The 25,775-nt window shown below is 46.4% G+C and overlaps 1 protein-coding gene across 3 annotated transcripts in view; it reads left to right on the forward strand.

Moving 5' to 3' along the window:
• Positions 1-4,469: 4,469 nt before the first annotated feature.
• The window catches only part of LOC122551354 (SH3 domain-binding protein 4-like), a 65,045-nt gene continuing 43,739 nt past the window's right edge, over positions 4,470-25,775 (forward strand). The window contains exon 1 of one of the 3 annotated variants that reach the window (XM_043693095.2): positions 4,470-4,622. The gene's annotated coding sequence lies outside the window, so the exon portion shown is untranslated. Of the gene's footprint in view, positions 4,623-7,955; positions 8,029-13,597; positions 13,681-25,775 lie in introns of those variants that run through there. The other 2 variants (XM_087988776.1, XM_087988775.1) reach the window with 2 other exon arrangements.

The raw sequence follows: 25,775 nt of genomic DNA on the forward strand, positions 1-25,775 counted from the left end.
CATAAATAATTTCCATTAAATTGGTTCCAAATGACTTCCTTTTCACAATATTATGCATTGACTCAGTCTGATCACTTTTCCAAATGCCCTGTGAGAACATTTTTAGTAATAGTTTCTGATGTCTTCCCTATCACAGATTTAAACTAATTAGCCCATAACCTCCTGCTTCCTACCTCCCCCTTTTTTTGAATAAATGAGTTATATTTGCTTATTTCCAAATTAATGGAACCTTCCCCAGTTCTATGGGAGTTTGGAAAATTAAACTATTTCACTAGCCACTTCTTTTAAGACCCTAGGATTCAACCAGACCCAGATTTGTTAGCTTGTAGCTCCAACAATTTACTCAGTTCTGTCTCCTTGCTGAGAGTAGTTTCCTTGAGTTACTCCATCCTATACATTTCCTGATTTCTGCTTAATTCATCAGGCATCTTCTTACCTTCCACTATTAATTTCCCGGACTGACTTTCTATTGGACTCACCCTCACTTTGTTTCTTTAATAAGACAATAGAAAAACGCTTAACAACTGTTCCCTACTTATTCTTTCTTTCTAACAATTATTCTTCTCTGTTCAAGTGCAAGTTAAACCCATTACCATTTGGTTCAGAACTGAGAGCATTACCCACTGAGTCACAGCTGACAATAAGGCAGTTCTAGCCCATTTGTTCCAATACTTGCTTCTTGTTCCTTTCTTCAAGTGAAGATGTGAAAATGCTATAACCCACAGGGATACTGACCAAGAGCTGGGAAGTGAGATTAGGGTGGATAGATTTTAATGTGGGGGTGGCACAGACATAATAAATTAAACAGCTTCCTTCTATGCATTAAATGTTCTGATTTATGGCTCAGTGTTCAATGAACCATCATTGTGGCAGTTTTTAATTTTAACATTTGGATGTTTTCCTTTTTCATTTTGGCTCTGTTTCTTTTATTTGTTCTCCTGTTTCCTTTTAAATTCAAGTTTTGTATTTTAAGATGGTGCCATAGAATGGTGGCTTTGTACACTTTCCACTGTACTCTTGTATTCATGTATTTGAGTACATGCGACAATAAAATCTAACTCTAAATTCTAAATTCTACTTGAATAATTTGCCTTTGCTAGTATCTTCACAGATGACCAGAAATTGGTCATGTGATGATGGTAAAATTTTCTGGCTTTAACACGCCATTTAAGAAAACTTCCAGCAAATGGAGACGTCTCAGATGGCAAAAAAGCTGATGGGACTGAAGCTGTGCTGACTCATTTAAGGCAGAAGGCTGAGTACCAGCCAAATCCAAAGCCATAAAAGACGTTGGGTGCCAGGAACCGCTGGGTTTGATTCCAGCCTGGGCAACTGTGTGTGCGGAGTTTATACATCCTCCTTGTTTCTGAATGGGTTTCCTTGAAGTGCTCTGGTTTCCTCCCAAAGTCCAAGGATGTACAGGTGAGGTGGATTGGCCATGCTAAATTTCTCATAGTGTCCAGGGATGTATGTACAGGCTAGGTGAGTTAGCCATGGGAAATGCAGGTTTACAAGGATACGGAAGTAAGGCGTGGGGGGGGGGGGGGCGGGGTTGTGTCTGGGGGCTGCTCTTTGGAGGGTTGGTGTCAGGTCAAATGGCCTGCTTCCACACCGAAGGGATTCTAAGAAATTGGTTGGTGGGATGGCAGTGCTGTTAGGGATTTCCCATGAGCAATACCTTAAATGAAACAAATACGTTCTCACTGGTATTCAGCCCCTTCAATTCTGGCAATTACACTACACTTTTCAACATTGGGAGAGGCAATGGTCTAGTGGTTTTATTGCTAGACTATTATTCCTGAGGCTCAGGTAAGTTTTTGGGGACCATGGCAGATGCCAGAATATGAATTCATTAAAAGTCTAAAATTCAGAGTCTAATGATGATTATGAAAACAATGTCTAATGCTGGAAAATTCCATATGGTTCACTCATGCCTTTAAGGAAAGAAATTGCTAAGCTTACCTGATCTGGTCTACGTGTGACTTCAGAATGTGGTTGACTAATGGGCGGCACGGTGGCACAGTGGTTAGCACTGCTGCCTCACAGCGCCAGAGACCCGCGTTCAATTCCCGCCTCAAGCGACTGACTGTGTGGAGTTTGCACATTCTCCCCGTGTCTGCGTGGGTTTCCTCCGGGTGCTCCGGTTTCCTCCCACAGTCCAAAAGATGTGCAGGGTCAGGTGAACTGGCTATGCTAAATTGCCCGTAGTGTTAGGTAAGGGGTAAATGTAGGGGTATGGGTGGGTTTCGCTTCGGCGGGTCGGTGTGGACTTGTTGGGCCGAAGGGCCTGTTTCCACACTGTAATGTAATCTAATGTAATCTAATAAATCTAATAACTGCCCTTTGGGCAATTAGGAATGGGCAATAAATATTGTCCTGGCCAGCAATGCCCTCGTCCCCTGAATGAATAAAATAAAATTTGGAGAGAACCATAGTTATGGGAATTCTGAGGAAGGGTCACCGAATGTTAACTCCGATTTCTCTCCACAGATGCTAAGCTTTTCCAGCAATTTCTGTTTGTGTTGCTGGTTATGGGCGTGGCTTGATTACAATTCAAAACGGGTTATAACTGGTTCTGTGCAATAGTCTTTACTCAGGCAGATAGAGTTAACTTGCTGAACCTGATGTTTCGCTTGTAGCTATTCTCTTGAAAGTTGCTGACTCAAAGCAACATGCTTACTAATTAATTATTAGAATCAGTGATATTCACAGTCTCATTCTTTTAAAATTTATAAAGTGAACCATATTCACTCAGGACCTTCCCACTGGTAAATGAAGTACAAATATATATATTGTGCTCTTGAGATGCTGTGTAATGCTGTAAGACAAGACTTTTAACACTGAGCAGGTGTGAGATTTATTAATGCAAAGATTGAAAAGGACAGCAAAACCATTGAAGCAAATGGAGCAGTATTTATTTTTAAGAGCAACATTCATCAAAAAAAGTGGTGACATGTCTAGAACTGGTCTATTTAAAGCAGAATCTGGTAACAGGCTGAGTAATATATTTCCCCAAGATTTTAAACAGAGGAATGTATCATTATCAGCTAATTTAGCACCAGAAATGGGATGCTCTGAAAAGCAGAAATGTTTCTTGTACTCGTTTAACTAAACGATAAAGGAGTTATCAGTTTGGACATTTGTAGGCAAACTTCACAATCTGTTTTAAGGACCAGGATGTTCCTGGCACTCAAAAATACTACCCCCACCCTCCTCCCCTCATACCACCAATATATCGCATACTGTTCCATACTATTGTGAGTCTACGTTGATCGATCACATAAATTCACTTCCATTTAAGAAGAAATATGGGCTGATTTTAATCACTATTTTGATAGTTAAAGGGCTGAGCGAGGAGTTACCATCTGCCACACTTGTCCAATTCTCACTCATTGACCTGACACCATTGGCGCTGGTTGAGCTGTGTGAGCCTGGGATTTGTACTTGATCCACTAAAATGAAGCTTTGCATTAATTCATATTAGATCCCATATCAGGGGCTGGAACCCATCTGACACGCACCTCTCCAACCAATCCTTAAACTTTAACCCCACTTTAAAAATCGGGGCTTATACTTCTGTTTAATTACGAATTACAATTTTTAGTTACAAATTTGAAAAAGTCGCCATGCATGACAATTTCTTCATAAGAAAAATAAAGGCTTTCATTTCCATAGCACCTTTTCCAAGCTCAGGATATCTAGGTGTGGTCACTGTCGCATCTGTGCTACATAACCAAGTTAGAGGCCAGACTTGGAAGAAGAACTGTGACCTGCAACAGGGCGCCGTTCCCCCAGCATCATTGGTGTTACATCGGACTCTGCACCCAGAAATGGCCCAAACAGCATTAAGAGTGGGCCATACGAGAGAGTGTGCAAAATGGATCTTCAGTAACTGCGTAGAATCTGCAAGCAGTCTTCCTTCTCAGAGTAGGGGGGGGGGGGGGTTGAAAGGGTCAGTATGGTGCTGCAACAATATTGGAAAATTCTGTAAAAACTCAGCAGGTCTGGCAGCAACTGTAGAGAGAAGGCAGCATACAGATGCAGCCAGATCTGCTGAGTTGTTTTCTTAACCCAGCAATTTCTGATTTTGTTTCTGATCAGCAGTTATTTGGTGTTTGGTGCTGCTGTTGGGCAATAAGGCCAGAAAGGGACAGCTGCCGGCTTTCACTTCCCAGAGGCTGTTGCTATTGTTAGGGCTGGTGCGTTAGATACCAGTGCTTTGGGGAGAGGAAGGGGTGTATAAGTTTTAGACAGAGGCAGTGGGAGCTGGGATGTGTCTGAAAAGCATTCTCTTTGCAAAGTAACTCAAACCCTGCTCTACTGTGCTCCCTTCACTGCTGCAGGGAACCTGGAAGACCCATTTTCAAACCGGCCCCGGGGCAAGCGTGGGCGCGCCTCGGGGCCGCGCGCGGCGCCTCTCCATTGTGTTGGTGGCGCCGGCAGCGCGCCTCGGGGCCGCGCACAGTGCTCGCCGATTGTGTCGATGAGGCGGGAGGGAGCGCTGACTGTCTTCGGGGATACATTGTGACTGTTTCCAGTCTTACATTGTATCCAGCTTCAGGGGGGCAATTGCAACAGGCTGCCGGGCAACTCCAACCCGAAAAATGGATCGGGAGCTCCAGGTGGGAGTTTCTACATTTTCCCCCCCACCCCCCTTCCTGCACTTTGTGTGTGAGAAAACCGTGAAGGGAGAGAGAGAGATTGAGGAAACAGGGAGAGCGAAAGAGGAGCTGAAATGAGGAGGGGGAGGGACACCGAGTGGGTAGGAGACATGGAAGGTGAAAAGAGAGAGGGGAGATGGGGAAGGGGCTGAGGAGGAGAGTCGGGGTGTGAGTGGGGGAGAATTGAAGGGGGGGGGGGGGGATTGTTGGGGGGTTAGGGGCAGTGGAGAGTGGGAGCAGTGGTGAAGGGTGGGAGGGGGAGTGAGGCTGCAGACAGATGCGTTAAAGACAGGGAGAAAAGTGAGGACGTGGGATGGGGTCAGTCGAATGGAGAGAGTAGTCTGAGGGGTGGGGGGAGAGTGGGGGGCGAAGGGTGGGGGGAAGAGTGGGGGGCGAAGGGTGGGGGGAAGAGTGGGGGGCGAAGGGTGGGGGGAAGAGTGGGGGGCGAAGGGTGGGGGGAAAAGTGGGGGGCGAGGGGTGGGGGGAAAAGTGGGGGGCGAGGGGTGGGGGGAAGAGTGGGGGGCGAGGGGTGGGGGAAGAGTGGGGGGCGAGGGGGGCGAATGGTAGGAGGAGAGTTGCACGGGGGGGCGAATGGTGGGGGGAGAGGGGAGGCGAATGGTGGGGGTAGAGTTGCACGGGGGGGGCAAATGGTGGGGGGAGAGGGGAGGCGAATGGTGGGGGGAGAGTTGCACGGGGGGTCGAATGGTGAGGGGAGAATTGCACGGGGGGGCGAATGGTGGGGGGAGAGGGGGGCGAATGGTGGGGGGAGAGGGGGGCGAATGGTGGGGGGAGAGTTGCACGGGGGGGCGAATGGTGGGGGGAAAGGGGGCGAATGGTGGGGGGAGAGTTGCACGGGGGGGCGAATGGTGGGGGGAGAGTTGCACGGGGGGGCGAATGGTGGGGGGAGAGGGGGGCGAATGGTGGGGGGAGAGTTGCACGGGGGGGCGAATGGTGGGGGGAGAGGGGGGCGAATGGTGGGGGGAGAGTTGCACGGGGGGGCGAATGGTGGGGGGAGAGGGGGGCGAATGGTGGGGGGAGAGTTGCACGGGGGGACGAATGGTGGGGGGAGAGGGGGGACGAATGGTGGGGGGAGAGGGGGGGCGAATGGTGGGGGGAGAGTTGCACGGGGGGGCGAATGGTGGGGGAAAGTTGCACGGGGGGGGACGAATGGGGGGGTGAATGGTGGGGGGAGGGGGGCGCGAATGGTGGGGGGAGAGTTAGAGGGGGGAGCGAATGGTGGGGGGAGAGTTGGCGGGGGAGCGAATGGTGGGGGGAGAGTTGGCGGGGGGAGCGAATGGCGGGGGGAGAGTTGGCGGGGGGAGCGAATGGCGGGGGGAGAGTTGGCGGGGGGAGCGAATGGTGGGGGGAGTGTTGGAGGGGGAGCGAATGGCGGGGGGAGAGTTGGCGGGGGGAGCGAATGGCGGGGGGAGCGAATGGTGGGGGGAGAGTTGGAGGGGGGTGCGAATGGAGGGGGGAGCGAATGGTGGGGGGAGAGTTGGAGGGGGGAGCGAATGGTGGGGGGAGCGAATGGTGGGGGGAGAGTTGCACGGGGGGGCGAATGGTGGGGGAAAGTTGCACGGGGGGGGCGAATGGGGGGGTGAATGGTGGGGGGAGGGGGGAGCGAATGGTGGGGGGAGAGTTGGCGGGGGAGCGAATGGTGGGGGGAGAGTTGGTGGGGGGAGCGAATGGTGGGGGGAGAGTTGGCGGGGGGAGAGTTGGCGGGGGGAGAGTTGGCGGGGGGAGCGAATGGTGGGGGGAGCGAATGGAGGGGGGAGCGAATGGAGGGGGGAGCGAATGGTGGGGGGAGAGTTGGCGGGGGAGCGAATGGTGGGGGGAGAGTTGGCGGGTGGAGCGAATGGTGGGGGGAGTGTTGGGGGGGGGAGAGTTGGCGGGTGGAGCGAATGGTGGGGGGAGTGTTGGGGGGGGGAGAGTTGGCGGGGGGAGCGAATGGTGGGGGGAGAGTTGGAGGGGGGAGCGAATGGTGGGGGGAGAGTTGGCGGGGGGAGCGAATGGTGGGGGGAGAGTTGGCGGGGGGAGCGAATGGTGGGGGGAGGGTTGGTGGGGGGAGCGAATGGTGGGGGGAGGGTTGGAGGGGGGAGCGAATGGTGGGGGGAGAGTTGGAGGGGGGAGCGAATGGTGGGGGGAGAGTTGGAGGGGGGAGAGTTGGAGGGGGGAGCGAATGGTGGGGGGAGAGTTGGAGGGGGGAGCGAATGGTGGGGGGAGAGTTGGAGGGAATGATGGGGGGAGAGTTGGAGGGGGGAGCGAATGGTGGGGGGAGAGTTGGAGGGGGGAGCGAATGGTGGGGGGAGAGTTGGAGGGGGGAGCGAATGGTGGGGGGAGAGTTGGAGGGGGGAGCGAATGGTGGGGGGAGAGTTGGAGGGGGGAGCGAATGGTGGGGGGAGAGTTGGAGGGGGGAGCGAATGGTGGGGGGAGAGTTGGAGGGGGGAGCGAATGGTGGGGGGAGAGTTGGAGGGGGGAGCGAATGGTGGGGGGAGAGTTGGAGGGGGGAGCGAATGGTGGGGGGAGAGTTGGAGGGGGGAGCGAATGGTGGGGGGAGAGTTGGAGGGGGGAGCGAATGGTGGGGGGAGAGTTGGAGGGGGGAGCGAATGGTGGGGGGAGAGTTGGAGGGGGGAGCGAATGGTGGGGGGAGAGTTGGAGGGGGGAGCGAATGGTGGGGGGAGAGTTGGAGGGGGGAGCGAATGGTGGGGGGAGAGTTGGAGGGGGGAGCGAATGGTGGGGGGAGAGTTGGAGGGGGGAGCGAATGGTGGGGGGAGAGTTGGAGGGGGGAGCGAATGGTGGGGGGAGAGTTGGAGGGGGGAGCGAATGGTGGGGGGAGAGTTGGAGGGGGGAGCGAATGGTGGGGGGAGAGTTGGAGGGGGGTGCGAATGGTGGGGGGGAGATGTATGCACTGGGGAGACGAACAATTGGGAAGGGGGATCCTCTCAGAAGAGTGTGAGAGGTGCATGGAGGATGAAACGGAGTGGAGTTGATGAGGGATTCAGAAGGGAGTGGGGTGAGGATCAATGTGGGAAGGGGGAAAGTGAGGGGATTCATTCTATGAAAAACTGACCACTGATTATGTTGCCCTCAGATGGTGAGTCTGAATTTGCCACTGTTCCCACTTTGCTGAAAGCTGGCTAGGAATTTATGCTGCCTCCATTGTAGTAGTACAAGCTAAGGCAGATAGCACTGAGCTGTGGCTGGTTCCTGGGCCTCATTTAAACTTTGTACAAGTGAATGGACTTCTGACTAAACTATAATTTCACTGTTCTCCAGGCTTTATTAGATGTTGAAAATAGGGTGCAGTATCCTTCATTCCCAGCACTCAAATATGTTCTTGAACCCTGCCACCCTTCCACACACTATGGTAATTAATATGTGCCCTTCAGTTTTATTTTTAGTAAAGCTAATAATTCATTAAGTGTAGCAAATTTTTAACCAATGTTAATTTGGGTTATAAATGTAATGTGCATTTCCAGTGATGCATTTGGCTTGTCCTTGTTCCAATTGTGTAGAGTTACAGTTTTTGTGCCTTTTTTTTTCAAAATTCAAAATGAATTTATTTTTATCATCCAATGGAGTTGGATTTAAACATTCTTTTCAGTTTGTTGCAATAAATCTCTCTCATGGTTAACAGATGCAGTTGGAATGTGTTGGCCACCCATACGGAAACAGATCTGTTCATGGTGCTGTCTGTGTTCCTTCATAGCACGTAGCTGATACTCAGAGTTTGACAAGAGGGTACACTATACTGAAAAGAGAAAGCTACCTGGTGTCTTAATTTTCTAACCTACAAACTTAATTAAGCCTGTTTTTGTCAGAATGTACAGGCCAGCATCGCACTGCCATGCATTGCAATGCAATTTAAGTCAGGCTTGATTCTTTGAGGTGGGAACTGCCTTGACCTTTTGTGATCACAAACACTGGAGTAGGTTGGAGTGGGGTGTTGAGAAAAAAGATATCCAGAGAAACAAAAACGGAAATTGCTGGAAAAGCTCAGCAAGTCGAGCAGCACCTGTGGAGAGAAATCAGAGTTAACATTTAGTGACCCTTCCTCAGAAAATATCAGCTGCTTGATGCCGCAATGTTAGTGAGGTTGGACTTGCTGGATGTCGCAGTTTGTCACTTTGCTCTTGCCTTGCGTTCTGTGCTTGTGATCAGAAGGAGAAAGTAGCGGTTCCCAGAACTTCTGATGAACTCTGTGAGCTGGGCTCTGAAATCTGCATCCTACTGAGTGGCTGGCAACTACCTAAACATGGGGTCGGCCCCTATCGGGACCGTGTCCAAGGAAAGCAGGGGGTATAGAATAGTAATTTTAGCATTACATACATCAATAGTCTGAGTGATATGAAAGCAAAACATGCAGTTGTTGGGAAATCTGAGATAAAAGCAGAGTGTGTTGAAAATAGTGAGCAGGTCAAACCACAATAAGTGAGTATTTTGGGTCAACGATGGCCCCTTATTTTGTTTTGAGTGATATAAGCAAGGTGCCACATTTCAATATTGTGACATCGGAATTGCTGTGTGTGTGTGTGTGTGTGTGTGTAAAACTGCCTACTCTGAGCATTGCCACCTTTTCTGTTGTTAATTGGAGCTGCAGTGGGTCACCGTGGTGTGGTTTCAAAAGCACAGTGAGGTATCATCCTGTAAATGTCATGTTCTGAATATCCATTAGTGCTAGACCAGTCTTTCTAATGGCGTTCATTCTCAAGTGATTGTAAATTTTCCAGCCAGTTTTGATTTGGATTCTGTTTAGTTTATAAAATGTAAAAAAAAATTGGGGGAGGAGGGCAGCTTTTTATACAGAAAAAGAATGGTAATTAGTAGTTGAGACAGAGACAGGCTGATTTCAGTTTCACCACTCCTCTTTTCCTGCCATTACAGTCCCTATATTGAGGCATCTCTTGTTTTTTGCCGTGGGTTTTGAACCAGCTGCTTTCAGGCTGTGGACAACGTACATTTGCACTGGATCCTTACCAGCAAGTACATCAATGTCACTTTGCTTGTTCTCAACAAAGCTGTTTGGACGTGATTGTAGCCAAGAGAACATGGCAATAATGCCAAAAGTACAGAAGGATAAAAGGCCATAAATAAGGTCACAAAGAATTGTAATACTACCTTGTGTTAATCAAATCCTACTGACTTCCCCCCTCCACCTCCACCACTACCACCACCACCATTTAATTTTATTCAATGTGCAAATAGGTGTTCAAGCAGGGAAATTTGATCCTCATTTGCCCTTTTTTCTGTATCTGTGTTCATGCGATGGATTTTATATTGGCATAATTCCAGAAAGCAAAGTGGTACAGTGCTATCAGAAGCTGGAAGTAGGAACAGGAGAAGGCCATTCAGCCTCTGCATCCTGTTTTGCTGACATTTAATACGATCTTGACTGATCTGTGACCGAACCCAGTGTACATCTTGTCACACACATCTCAATATTCTGGGTTAACAAAAATCAGCTTGTCGCAGATTTCAAATTAACAATACAGGGAGGCAATGGTCTGGTGGTATTATGGCTAGACTGTTAATCCAGTGACCAAGGTAGTATCCTGAGTTGAAATCCTGCCATGGTGGATGATGGAATTTGAATTCAATAAAAATCTGGAAATAAGAATCTAATGATGACCATTGAAACCATTGTGAATAGTCAGGAAAAAATACCCATCTGGTTTATGAATGTCTTTTAGGGAAGGAAATTGCCATCCTTATCTGGTCTGGCCTACATTTGACTCCAGACCCATCGCAATGTGGTTGACTTGCCTATCGCTAATTGCCCACTGGGCGGTTAATACATGTGGGTCTAGTCAGTGGCACCCTTAAAAAAAAATTGTCAAGCACCATTTGTCATTTGGAAAGGGAGTTTGAAACTTATTACCGGCAGTAGCATATAGAAGTTTTTCTCCATTTGTTCCTGAATGATTTAGCTCCAATATTTAAACTATGCTTTTAGTTCAAAACCAGAGCTTCCCAAAGTGCTGGTGCCATAAAACTGAAATTTTTGGGTGTTAATTTTGAGGCAGCAATAGCTGCTGTAGAGCTCTGTTCAAATTATAACTGCTGTGCTCCCCCTCTATTTGGCCCCCACATTCATCTGCACCCCCCTTGTCCCACCTCTCCGAGCTGCATACCAGTGTCTCAGTCCTCATTGAGGTGGTCATGACGATTTTCAAGCATCAAATGATGTCGCGGTGTGAATAAAGTTTGTCAAGCTCATTCCTAAAGCTGCCCAGCCTGTGAAAATATTTTCTGTCTGGCTGTCCTCAGTTTGCCTTAATGTCAAGTCATCCCATCACCTTCAAAATTCCAGAGTCTACAATCTTGGTTTATGTGCAGCAGTCTCTCCTTGTAATTTAGCCCTTGGTGTCCAGATATTATTCTGATAAATGTACACTATCGTCCCTCCATGCCCTGAGATGCCCAGAAATAAACACTTTACTTACTGAGTGTGGTCTGATCATGGCTTTGTATTGTTGAAGCATGACTTCCAATCATTTAGTTTTCTTGTTTTAAAAGCCTGTATTCTAACCCTCATTCTTTTTTATAATTTTCAGTGCCTGCCAATGGCATTGTGATCATCTGTGTTCCTGGGCACCTTCCCTGCTGTGCTCCATCCCCACGTCTCCTAGACCTCACAGTTCATTGGCAGTATTTAGGAACAACTTGTTTCTTTAATTTTGAAGTCCAGAGTGAATTATTTCTTGTATGCGTGTTTTCCAATCCAAGTCTAGATTGCACTGGGTGTGCACATGGTGGCCACCAGGTGATAGAATCTGATTTTTCTGGAACTTCCACACAACAGTTGCCTGTGGGTCTGATGTGAGGATGGATTATTAATGCTAAAGAGAGGTGCAAAATGGTGGCTGTTATGGCTGCTCCCTTAGATGTGTGGTCATTGTTGTGTAGTTTTGTTGAAGGCTAGCACAGCGGCAGTATTACAACATCTTTCCCAAATACGACTTCTCTCTTTTTTGTTGCAGTCTAGTTTTGAAGGATCAACCAATCCCCATGAACAGGGAGTGTTCAGTGCAGAATTTTAAAAATATCTCTAATTCTTGATTTCCACCACAAAGACGTTGTTGAAGGGTTGATGGGTGGTTGGCTCTTCAAGATCCCTCACTTCACTGTCCAAACCTCACCTAGCTATTAAAGTGGCGGGGGGGGGAGTGTGGGGAGACGGGAGAAGTGCAGCCAAACCTAAATATGCAATTGTACAAGACAGAAAGGAAGGTCATTTGACTTCCTGTGCCTTTGTCACCTCAAAGAGAAAAGATACTTGATCAGTCCTACCAGCCTGCTCTTTCCCTTGGAGTCATGCAAATTTTTTTGTTTGCTTTTCTGTAGTAGTCCCCAGGCTAGGGTGAGGAGAGTCAGCGTTGTTGCCATGACACCACTTGGAAGGTGTGGATGTCTGGTGAAAAGACAAGTTCTGTCTCAGTTGTGGTCCTCTGTGGAATAGCACCTCCTGATGCTTTGCACAGTCAGCATGAGTCAGCGCCTTTTGGATGAAAGGTAGCAGGGACAGTGAGGTTTGTTGCCGTTTTTAGTAATGTGCACCCATGTCAATATATTTCTGTTCCACTGAGCACTGCTGCCATGTAACAGTATTGAGGACCCAGCCCTTGCAAAGCTGCAGCTACTGACAGTAATCTCGCTATTCACTGGATAGTGAACTGCAGTGGGAAACTCTGTGTTGTTTTATCTTTTTCTTCTTGACTGTTATCCTTACCACTGCTCAGCTAGACCTGGGAGGATCTAGAAAGCACAGTAAACTTTATTCGTTTAAGGTTGGGGTTCAACTCAGCGTATTTAAGTAGGGTCGAAAGAGGCACAGTCCTGTGTGCAACATGCCTGCTTTCATAAGGATTTTAGCAGCCCCAAATAGATTATGTGGCTCCTGCATTAAAAGTGCGTGTTTTTTTCCCCTTTTTTTTGCTAATTGGGAGTGTGATTCCACTATCGATGTCAGTGATTAAGTGCTGTAGATTAACCCAGGAAAATTTGCTTGGCAGGAGCAGAGGACTGTAGCTGAGAACATTTGCCTACAGGCAAAGGACATCAACATGTTGTAAGCATTTGACATTTTGGCTTTGGAACTACCCAAATCCTATCAATTATGGTCAGAAAACTGTAAGCTGCTCCTATTGTATTATACCCTTTGGCTAAGTTAATTTGGAAAACAACAGAAATATTTCTCAGCTGTGAGAGCCAATGACAGGTTTCTTAACAGAGGATTCTGTGAACTGAATCCTTTTTCTTTCTGGAAAAAGACTGAATGTGAAATGCATAAGTTGTGGGGTGCTGTTGAACTCAAAACAACTTGGTAAATGATTAATGCCTCAAACTCATGATTTGTTGGAGAAGGCACTGCTGCCAAAGTGCTGTTATGAGCTTGTTTTTTTTTTCAGACTATGCTATTTGATTCCAGAAATTCGAGGTAGCTAACTAGGTTGCCTCAATTGGCTTCTGCTCAATAAAAACAGGGCTTGGTGGGAATCCAATCACCATGTATTCCGTGCTGACTTCTGGGATGTGTGGATATCGGTCAGAGGACATGTTCCATCTCGGCCGTGAAACTTCGAAAGCAGAGCTTAATCACTGGAGTCAGTACAGGTCATAGATGTACAGCATGGAAACAGACCCTTCGGTCCATGCCGACCGGATATCCCACCCCCATCTAGTCCCACCTGCCAGCACCCGGCCCATATCCCTCCAAACCCTTCCTATCATATACCCATCCAAATGCCTTTTAAATGTTGCAATTGTACCAGCCTCCACCACTTCCTCCGGCAGCTCATTCCATACACATACCACCGCCTAAGAATCAGCAGTTCTGAGACAAAAACCTTGGAGCAGGGGAGGGGAAGTGATTTTACTGTTTTTTTTTAATCATGACACCTTGGTTTGTTGTACACTTTGCTGAGCCCAGATATGGAAACCGATGCTGCTGAAGCTGGGATACACTGATGCAGTTCCACAGATGAAGGTGTGAACCTGGTCTCTTGGAGGAACAAATTAAGTGAGTAGCTTGTTATCTGCTGCCCCCATGACTACTGGGGCACAGCACGTGCTGCTCATGCAGTTGAAGAGTCTGTGACACCACAGCTAGCGGTGCAGTAGGTTAGGTTAGATTAGATTCCCTACAGTGTGGAAGCAGGCCCTTCGGCCCAACAGGTCCACACTGACCCTCCGAAGAGAAACCCACCCCCCTATTTTTACCTCTGATTAATGGACCTAACACTATGGGCAATTTAGCGTGGCCAATTCACCTGGCCATCTTTGGTTTGTGGGAGAAAACCGGAGCACCTGGGGGAAACTCACCCAGACACGGGAAGAATGTGCAAACAGACAGTTGCCCAAGACGGGAATTGAACCCAGGTCTCTGGTGCTGTGAGGCAGCAGTGCTAGCCACTGAGCCACCGTGTCACCCCTACTGAGAATACAGCTGAGGAAAGGGTTTCTATTCAGTTGTTTGCATGAGGAAAGGAGACAGAGGTTGGAAGTGGGACAGCAGGCAGGGCAGCTGCAGGACCACCGAGTCACATGCTCAGGGAGGCAACAAGTATGAACCTGTCATTGATGTCAGCAATTGCACACATGCCCGTGTCATTGGAGTGGGTGCTGAATTGCAGGCGCATGTCAATAAGGTCAGCACCACAGACCTCCTGTAGCAGGATAGTGGCATGCAATACATTGTTGTAGCAAATACCCTTCAAGAGAACGGGACTGCTCAATGTCAGGAACAAATGCAATGTGTAACAGCTGGTAATCTGCTTCGAAGGAAGAATCAAACCTCTCCAGATAATGTAAAAACAGATGAATTTTGTTCCTGTATCTTGCTGTTGAAAGAACCCATTGACTGACCATGGGTTTGAGTTTACTGCTGGTGTGTTGTCAATGTGCAAGTAAATACAAGTGACTTTTTCTGAAGGAGATAGATATGAGCCAGCAGTGTCTTTCAGTTCCTAAGGCAACTGTTGCAAGAATTAAACATTGGATTTCAGTTTCTAAAACTCTTTCCTCCTTGTACTTTGTATTACTATATTAAAATGTGACCACACGATTGAAATGGCACTTAGCTGCATACAGTGTCCATCCATCATAGCTTTCTCCTCTGCATCACAACTGCATGGGTTGTCAAGGAGTTCTTGACCATGAGAAGGAATGCACAGAAGGGACAGAAATGGATAAGTAAAGTCTTTCTTTCAGAGATTACTGGTGGGTTATGCACATTGTAGGAAAGATATGGCATCACTTTGGTTAGATGCTTTCCACTATGTTGTGTCCCGGCCAATACTTGTCTTTCATACAAATCAGAAGAGCCTAAACAGTAAGGGCTGGTCAGTCATTTGGTCCTTCGAACCTGCTGTACCTTTCAGTAAGATCATCTTCTGCCTTAACTTCACCTTTTCTACACTGTCCCATACCCCTTGGTTCCCTTAGTACCCAAAATCTTTGATCTCCATCACTGTGTACTCGATGACTGAGCATCTACTGCTTTCAGGTAGACAGTTTTGAATAGTTACAACTCTTTGAAGAAATTTCCTCTCATCTCAGTCTTAAATTGCATGCTGCTTATTTGGAGACTGACCTCATTTCTATCTACCATGTCTTACCCCTTAAGAATATGTTTTAAGAACTCTTCCCATTCCTCCAAATCCCTGGGAATTGAGTCCTGTCAGTTTTGCATAGAACAACCCTGTTTTACCAGGAACCAGTGAATCTTTGCTTCACTGTCCCTCTGATAAGGATCCTTTCTTCAAGAAGTCCATTACACCAGGCATGGCCAGATGTAATGTGCACAATTATAGTAAGGGTTTCTTTACTCTTTAATCACTTTGTACTTGCTACAAGGATCTATCCGTGATTGTACCATTGCATGAAATCAGGGAGGAGTCCTGCAGTAAGTTGTACTGTTATGATGAAATGACCACTCAAATGGGGATTTTGTAAAGTGACAAAAGAAACTCCAATGTTTTATTTTCAAGCTCCATTTCCTGTTTGGCCAACAACTGTTTCAATCTGAGCCAGCACATTTATCAGCTAAAAGTTGGAAGATTTGTTTCAGTATAGTGTTAGCTCTCCCATAACCTAATCAAATCTATGCGGGAAGTAGTGTTAAAAGCAAATAACTGCGGATGCTGGAATCTGAAACCAAAAGAGAAAATGCTGGAAAATCTCAGCAGGTCTGGCAGCATCTGTAAGGAGAGAAAAGAGCTAAGAAAAACATAGAAAAATACAACGCAGTCCAGGCCCTTTGGCCCTCGATGTTGCGCCGATCCAAGCCCACCTAACCTACACTAGCCCACTATCCTCCATATGCCTATCTAATGCCCGTTTAAATGCCCATAAAGAGGGAGAGTCCACCACTGCTACTGGCAGGGCATTCCATGAACTCACGACTCGCTGAGTACAGAATCTACCCCTAACATCTGTCCTATACCTACCACCCTTTAATTTAAAGCTATGCCCCCTCATAATAGCTGACTCCATACGTGGAAAAAAGTTCTCATGGTCAACCCTGTCTAAACCCCTAATCATCTTGTACACCTCCATCAAGTCACCCCTAAATCTTCTTTTCTCTAATGAAAACAGCCCCAAGTGCCTCAGCCTTTCCTCATACGATCTTCCTACCATACCAGGCAACATCCTGGTAAACCTCCTCTGCACCCATTCCAGTGCCTCCACATCCTTCCTATAGTATGGCGACCAAAACTGCACACAATATTCCAGATGCGGCCGCACCAGAGTCTTATCCAACTGCAACATGACCTCAGGGCTCTGGAACTCAATTCCTCTACCAATAAAAGCCAGTACGCCATATGTCTTCTTCACTGCACTATTTACCTGGGTGGCAACTTTCAGAGATCTGTGTACATGGACACCAAGATCCCTCTGCTCATCCACATTACCAAGTATCCGACCATTAGCCCGGTACCCCATCTTTTTGTAACTCTTACCAAAGTGAATCACCTCACATTTACCTACATTGAACTCCATTTGCCACCTTTCTGCCCAGCTCTGCAACTTATCTATATCCCGCTGTAACCTGACACATCCTTCCTCACTGTCAACAACTCCACCGACTTTCGTATCATCCGCAAACTTGTTCACCCAACCTTCTAGCCCCTCCTCCAGGTCATTTATAAAAATGACATACAGCAATGGTCCCAAAACAGATCCTTGCGGAACACCGCTAGTAACTGCACTCCAAGATGAACCTTTACCATCAACTACTACCCTCTGTCTTCTTCCAGCCAGCCAATTCCTAATCCAAACCTCCAACTCACCCTCAATGCCATACCTCCGTATTTTTTGCAATAGCCTACCATGGGGAACCTTATCAAACGCCTTACTAAAATCCATATACACCACATCTACCGCTTTACCCTCATCCACCTTCTTAGTCACCTTCTCAAAGAATTCAATAAGGTTTGTGAGGCACGACCTGCCCTTCACAAAACCATGCTGACTATCCTTGATCACATTATTCCTATCCAGATGTTCATAAATTCTATCCCTTACAATTCTCTCTAAGACTTTGCCCACAACAGAAGTGAGACTCACCGGCCTATAGTTACTAGGGTTATCCCTACTCCCCTTCTTGAACAAGGGAACCACATTTGCTATCCTCCAGTCTTCTGGCACTATTCCTGTAGACAACGAGGACATAAAAATCAAGGCCAATGGCTCTGCAACCTCCTCCCTTGCTTCCCAGAGAATCCTAGGATAAATGCCATCAGGCCCGGGGGACTTATCTATTTTCACCCTTTCCAGAATTTCCAACACCTCTTCCCTAGATACCTCAAAGCCGTCCATTCTAATTAATTGTGACTCAATATTCACATCGGCAACAATGTTCTGTTCCTGAGTGAATACTGATGAAAAGTATTCATTCAGTGTCTCCCCAATCTCTTCAGCCTCCACACGCAACTTCCCACTACTATCCTTGACTGGACCTATTCCTACCCTAGTCATTCTTTTATTCCTGACATACCTATAGAAAGCCTTAGTGTTTTCCCTAATCCTACCAACTAAGGACCTTTCATGTCCCCTCCTTGCTGCTCTTAGCTCTCTCTTCAGATCCTTCCTGGCTACCTTATAACTCTCAATCGCCCCAATTGAACCTTCACGCCTCATCTTTACATAGGCCGCCCTCTTCCATTTAACAAGGGATTCCAATTCCTTATTAAACCACGGCTCCCTCACATGACCCTTTCCTCCCTGCCTGACAGGTACATACTTATCAAGGACACTCAATAGTTGCTCCTTGAACAAGCTCCACATATCAGTTGTGCCCATACCTTGAAGCCTACTTTTCCAAGCCACGCATCCCAAGTCATGCCTCACCGCATCATAATTTCCCTGCCCCAGCTATAACTCTTGCCCTGCAGTGCACACCTCCAATTCTAACACCTGGCCTGGTTCGTTACCCAGAACCAAATACAGTATGGCCTCACCTCTTGTTGGCCTGTCTACATATTGTGTCAGGAAACCCTCCTGCACACCCTCCTGAAGTTTCAAGTATAACTGACTCTTTGTCAAAGCTAAAAAAAAAGGGAGAAATAGGGAGATATTTACACTAGGCTGAGATGTTATGTAATGTTGAAAAATGTGGTGCTGGAAAAACACAGCAGGCCAGGCAGCATCCGAGGAGTAGGAGAATCAGGAAGAAGGACTTATGCCCGAAACGTCGATTCTCCTGCTCCTCGGATGCTGCCTGGCCTGCTGTGTTTTTCCAGCACCACATTTTTCAACTCTGGTCTCCAGCATCTGCAGTCCTCACTTTCTCCATGTTATGTGATGTTACCCATTACATGTCCGAGCTGATTAGTGAATGATCAATTTGATCTCTTGCCTCAGGTTACTTCACCTCACCAAAGTTTTCAGGTGTTTTTTTTGTTGTTGAATATCAAATGACACCATTCCTTGAGAAGTTAGATTTGTGACCTGTATAATTTGAAATTGATTTGTGGGGACTTGGAACTCAATGTCCGTTAGAGGCAGACAATATTCTGTATATTTAATAAGCATGTGGATATGCACTTAAGTATTGTAAACTGTAGGGTTAGCAACCAAGAATTGGGATTAGGTTGGATGGTTACTTGTCTGCTGGTATAGTCATGAGGGGCCGAATGGCCTCTCTCTATTCTGTACATTTCTATGATTACTTCAAAATGTTGTATTCTACTAGAGTCATAGAGATGTACAGCATGGAAACAGACCCTTCAGTCCAACTCATCCATGCCGACTAGATATCCTGGATTCATCTAGTCCCATTTGCCAGCATTTGGCCCATATTCCCCTAAACTCTTCCTATTCAGATACCCACCCAGATGCATTTTAAAATGTTGTAATTGTACCAGCCTCCACTGCTTCCTCTGGTAGGTCATTCCATACACGCACCACCCTTTACATGAAATGGTTGCCCCTTAACTCCCTTTTTAAATCTTTTCTCTCACCCTAAACCTATGCCTTCTAGTTCCGGACTCGCCAAACTTAGAGAAAAGACCGTATCTATTTATCCTATCCTCACCCCTTATGATTTTATAAACTTCTATAAGGTCAGCCCCAGCCTATTCAGCCTCCCCCATATTTGAAAACTGAAAAAAAAAGTACTAGAAGACGTAAGAGAAATGTTTTTCAAAGAAGATTTAAAAGTGCAAAGTTATGCAAAGCATAAGACACATAATAAGATAAACAGTGCTTTGTTGCTTGAAAGACTAGTCAGACATGGGTACAGTTTCAGTGAGCACTATTTGGCATGGAATTAAATGTATTCAGGGACCAAAAAAATTGTGTTTCAACCCAATGTTGTGTTTGTAAATGTCTCTGCCTGCGTTTATGAATTATATCATCACCCGAATTAGTTTATGCATTCAAGAAACTCTGATTGAGGAATTGAAATTGCATTGAAAGACTGAGTAAAACTCATTTAACCATTACTTTTTTTTCTCTGAACATATGAATGCAAGGTTGCTGAAATGTTAGTTTCTTGCATTGTACATCAGGCTACGGCAGAATCATACAGCCGTGTTTGTTTACACTATATTGTCTCGGAATTGTTTCAGATGTGAAGTCTACTCTTGAGGTTTGGTTTGGTTTATCCTGGATTGGTTTTCTGTCAGTGTTGAATATGTTTATACTGGTGATACAAGGTCAGGTGAAAGATCTGTCACACTCTTCAATTATCAGTGTAAACAGGGAATATTTTGACTTTAGAAAGGGATTTTATGTTGTGGTAATTCATTAGTCTAATTCAAGTAATTACAATGGCCAGTTGTGGGGTGAACAGAATTTCTATTTTCTCGTAGTGCATGTCCTGGTTCAACATTTTAATTTGGTTGTAGATATTTGGACTATTGGTGCTATGTATTATTTCTTGTCTCCCACAGCATTACAGTATGCAACACCCCTACTATAATTCACCTTCAGGTTTCTCCACATTTAAGAATTCTTCCCAACCTGTGTCATGAGTTTCATGCCCATATTTCTAATCTCTGCATTCATCCCACTGCTCTAGTCCCCTCTTGAAACACCCGCTCATTACCATCCCAATCTCATCCTATGTTGTGTGTAGGTGTTGCATCAGTTGTATGACACTTGGAACTTTTACTATAAATTCTGTGTCCTACGTTCCTGCCCGTGACGAAGGAGCAGAGCCTCAAAAGTATGTACTTCAAAATAAACCTGCTGGACTCTAACCTGGTATTGGGTGAGTTTTAATTTTATCCTACATTGTTCATTCTCACCTTTCTTACTAAACTACTGCTCATCCTCAGTAATTACAATCACTAATTTGTTTTACGTTGCCCCCTCTTTTCTGATTCAGTGGTTACCTTGTCCTTTCAGAGAAATTCTCCTGAACGTATTCACATCCATGTCATTTCATGTGGCCTCTAATTTGTGCTGTCAGTCAGAAGGCTATCCCTGGCACGGTGGCTCAGTGGTTAGCACTGCTGCCTCACAGTACCAGGGTCCTAGGTTTGATTCCAGCCTCGGGCAACTGTCTGTGTGGAGTTTGCACATTCTCCCCGTGTCTGCGTGGGTTTCCTCCAGGTGCTCCGGTTTCCTCCCACAATCCAAAGATGTGCTGGTTAGGTGAATTGGCCATGCTAAATTGCCCATAGTGCTAGGTGCTATAGTCAGAGGGAAATGTATCTGGGTGGATTACTCTTCAGAGGGTCAGTGTGCACTTGTAGGGCCGAAGGGCCTGTTTCCACACGGTAGGGAATCTAATCATAGAACTTAGAACATAGAAAACTACAGCGCAGTTTGGCCCTCGATGTTGCGCCGATCCAAGCCCACCTAACCTACACTAGCCCACTATCCTCCATATGCCTATCTAATGCCCGTTTAAATGCCCATAAAGAGGGAGAGTCCACCACTGCTACTGGCAGGGCATTCCATGAACTCACGACTCGCTGAGTAAAGAACCTACCCCTAACATCTGTCCTATACCTACCACCCCTTAATTTAAAGCTATGCCCCCTCGTAATAGCTGACTCCATACATGGAAAAAGGTTCTCATGGTCAACCCTATCTAAACCCCTAATCATCTTGTACAACTCTATCAAGTCACCCCTAAACCTTCTTTTCTCTAATGAAAACAGCCCCGAGTGCCTCAGCCTTTCCTCATATGATCTTCCTAACATACCAAGCAACATCCTGGTAAACCTCCTCTGCACCCATTCCAGTGCCTCCACATCCTTCCTATAGTATGGCGACCAAAACTGCACACAATTCTCCAGATGCGGCCGCACCAGAGTCTTATACAACTGCAACATGACCTCAGGGCTCCAGAACTCAATTCCTCTACCAATAAAAGCCAGTATGCCATATGCCTCCTTCACCGCACTATTTACCTGGGTGGCAACTTTCAGAGATCTGTGTCCTTTATCTCTCATTACTTTCCAATCCTTCTTAGTCCAACCTGGGAGTAAAATCACTTAGAGCTGCATTTTCAAAGTTCCAAATCCTAGCTGCTTGACTGCATTTGCAAGAAAGCCCTGGGATGGATTCTTTCGTGTTAAGATTGAGACAGTGTTCTGTTGTCTCTACACCTCCACCTCTCTTTACCACGAACTCTTCCCAGGAAACCAAGCTTGCCTTAAGCTCCCACTGACCTAACATTGAGCCTCTCTTCCTGTTGTTTCTCTGCTATTCATCCATCTCAAGCTTTCCCAAATTTGGGAGAGCTGTCTCACAGACTAGTCAAGCAACAGCCTGACAGTCATACTCATGGATTCATACATTACAATGTCCTAGACATCACTTAAGTTCAAAACATCGACACTCTTGCTCCTCAGATGCTGCCTGATCTGCTGTGCTTTTCCAGGTCCACACTTTTCATCATCACCATAAGTATCCCTCTATATATGTCCCGTCCCACCGGCAGGACCGAGCTGGTGGCACAGTGGTATATCATTGGGAAGGAGTTGCCATGGAGGAGCTCAACATTTACTTTGGTTCTCATGAAGTCTTAAGACTTCAGATTAAACATAGGCAAAGATACCTCCTTTGATTACCACATATTGTCCTCCCTTGGTGGATGAATCAGTCCTCCTTCATTTGAAGAAGACCTGGAGGAAGCACCGAGGGTGGCAAGGGTGCAAGATGTAGTGTTTGAACTGGTCGGGTCCGAAAGGGCATAGCTAATGGACTGGGTCTGCAGCAGGTGGTGAGGGAAAAACATTGTTGACCTCATCCTTACCAATCTGTGGCTGCAGATATAGCCTTCCATGACAGTAACCGTAAGAATGACCACTAGAATCGTTGTGGAGGCAGCGTCCCACCTTTGCATTGAGAATGCCCTCCATTGTGTTGTGTGACACTATCACTGTGCTAAATTGGACAGACTTCGAACGCATCTAGCAACTCGAGACTGGGCATAAGACTTCATGAGGTGCTGTGGGTCAGCAGCAGCATAATTATATTATAGTGCAATCCACAACCTCATGTCCCAGCGTATCTCCCATTCAGCCATTACCATCAAGCCAGGGGATCAACCCTGGTTCAATGGAGAGTGCATGAAGGCATGCCAGGAGCAGCACCAGGCATACCTGAAGATGAAGTGTCGACCTAGTGAAGCCACCAAACAGGACTACTTCATGCCAAACAGCATAAGCAGCAAGTGAAAGACAGCTAAGTGATCTCGCAACCAACACATCAGATTTAAGCTCTGCAGTCCTACCACATCTGATCGTGAGTGGTTGTGGACACTTAAACAATGCTTTGGAAGTCGAATCTCCATGAATATCCCCATTCTCACTGATAGATGAACCCAGCACACCAGTGCGAAAGACAAAGCTCAAGCATTCGTGGAAATCTTCAGCCAGAAGTGCCGTATAGATGATCCACCTTGCCCTCCTCCAGTGGTCCAATATCAGTCTTCGGCCAATTCAGTTCACTCCATGTGGTATCAAGAAATGGTTGGAAGTACTGGATACTGCAAAGATTATGGACCTTGACATTCCACTGATAGTACTAAATGCTGACCTTAGCGAGGTTTATAAAATCATGAGGGGCATGGATAGGATAAATAGACAAGGTCTCTTTCCTGGGGTGGGAGAGTCGCAACACTAATATCTTTCTGACAATGTGGAAAATTGCCAAATACCACTATATCAGTCTATTCTCAATCACCAACAATGTTGTCAAGCAGCACCTGCTCAGCAATAACCTGCTAAGTGGTGGCTAGTCCCCACCAGGAACCCTCAGCATCTAATACAGCCTTGGTTCAAACAAGGACAAAAGAGCTGAATTCTAGAGGTGAGGTGAGAGTGGCAGCCCTTGACATCAAGGCTGCATTCGATTGTGGCATCAAGGAGCCCTAGGAAAACTGGAATCAATGGGGATCAGCAGGTAAACTCTGTACTAGGTGTAGTCATACATGGCACATTTGCTGTGGCTGTTGGAGGTCAGTCATTTCGGCTCCAGGATATATCTGTAGGAGTTCCACAGGTTAGTGCCCTAGGCCCAACCTTCTTCAGTTGCTTCATCATAAGCTCAGAAGTGGCGATGTTAGCCGATTGTGCAATGTGCAGCACCATTCACCACCACTCAGATACTGAGGAGAAATACAACAAATTCTGGGCTTGCCTGACAAGTGGCAAGCAACATTTGTACCCCACAAATGCAAGGCAGTGACCATCACTAAGAGGCAATCTAACCACTGCCCCTTGACATTCAATGGTATTAGCATAATTGAATCCCCCATTATCAACATCCTGGGGGTTACAATTGACCAGAACCTCAACTGGCCTCACCACATAAACATAGTGGCTACAAGAGCAGGTCAAAAAGCTGGGAATACCACAGCGATTAACTCAGCACCTGACTCCCCAAAGCCTGTCCATTATCTACAAGGCAGAAGTCAGGAGTGTGTTGAAATACTCCCCACCTGCCTGGTTGAGTGCAGCTCCAAAAACATTCAAGAAGCTTGATGCCATGCAGGAGAATGCAGGCTGCTTGATTGGCATCATATCTACAACCATCCATTCCCTGTACCACCAACACTCAATATCAGCAGTGTATACCATCTCCAAGATGTGCTGCGGAAAATCACCAAAGAGTTTTAGCCAGCCCATCTCCCGTGACTGCTTAACAAAAGATTGCATTCACACTTACAATGTTCTTTTCGTCATCATCCTCCTTAAATTTTCATAACCTTCTTTTCATCTAGCCCTGACTTTTGTTCCATTGTTCGCTAACTTTCAAAGGTCCTGGTCACTCAATGTCCCCAAGATAAAGTTGGCAAATTTGGGTTAAATCTCCTTATGGTTGCAATCTTCATAACCTTCAAATTCTAAGATTTTAATTATGGAATCAGAGCTGTACAGAGTCGAGAGTATTGTGCTGGAAACGCACAGCTAATCAGGCAGCATCCGAGGAGCAGGAAAATCGATGTTTCGAGCATAAACCATTCATCAGGAAGGGTCCTCCTGCTCCTCGGATGCTGCCTGACCTGCTGTGCTTTTCCAGCATCACACTCTCAACTCTGATCTGCAGTCCTCACTTTCTCCATAGAGCTGTATAACATGGAAACAGATCCTTCAGTCCACCTCATCCATGCCGACCAGATATCCTAAATTAACCTAATCCCATTTGCCAGCATTTGACCCATATTCTTCTAAACCCTTCCTATTCATGTACCCATCCGGATGTCTTTTAAATGCTATAATTGTACCAGCCTCCAATTGCCACTTAGGTCCCTTTTTAAATCTTTCCCTCTCAGTTTAAATCTGTTTCTTCTAGCTTTGGACTCCCCTACCCTGGGAAAAGACCTTGTCTGTCTATCTACTATCCTATCCATGCCCCTCATGATTTTATAAACTTCTAGAAGGTCACCCCTCAGCCTCCGATGCTCCATAGAAAACAGCCCCAACCTGTTCAGCCTCTCCCTATAGCTCAAATCCTCCAACCCTGGCAATATCCTTGTAAATCTTTTCTGAACCCTTTCAAGTTTCACAACATCTTTCCAATAGCAGGGAGGCCCAAATTGAACACTGTATTCCAAAAGTGGTCTAACCAATGTCCTGTACAACCACAACATGACCTCCTAACTCCTGTACTCGTTACTCTGACCATTAAAGGAAAGCATACCAAACGCCGCCTTCACTATTCTATCTACCTGCGACCCCACTGTCAAGGAGCTCTGAACCTGCACTCTTTGATCAGCAACACCTCACAAGGAACTTAGAATTAAGTGTATAAGTCCTGCTAAGATTTGCTTTCCCAAAATGCAGCACCTCGCATTTATCTAAATTAAACTCCATCTGTCACTCCTCAGCCTACTGGTCTGATCAAGATCCTGTTGTAATCTGAGGTAACCTTCTTCGCTGTCCACTACACCTCTAATTTTGGTGTCATCTGCAAACTTACTAACTATACCTCCTATGTCCATATCCAAATCATTTACCTAAGGACCCAGCACCAATCCTTGTGGCATTCCACTGGTCACAGGCCTCCAGTCTGAAAAACAACCCTCCATCACCACTCTCTGTCATCTACCTTTGAGCCAGTTCTGTATCCAAATGGCTAGTTCTCCCTGTATTTCATGAAATCTAACCTTGCTAACCAGTCTCCAATGAGGAACCTTGTCAAATGCCTTAC

This window comes from Chiloscyllium plagiosum, unplaced genomic scaffold (genome assembly GCF_037043375.1).
Source record: "Chiloscyllium plagiosum isolate Xiang-an unplaced genomic scaffold, Cpla_swu_hap1 HiC_scaffold_7, whole genome shotgun sequence".
Taxonomy (NCBI): Eukaryota; Metazoa; Chordata; class Chondrichthyes; order Orectolobiformes; family Hemiscylliidae; genus Chiloscyllium; species Chiloscyllium plagiosum.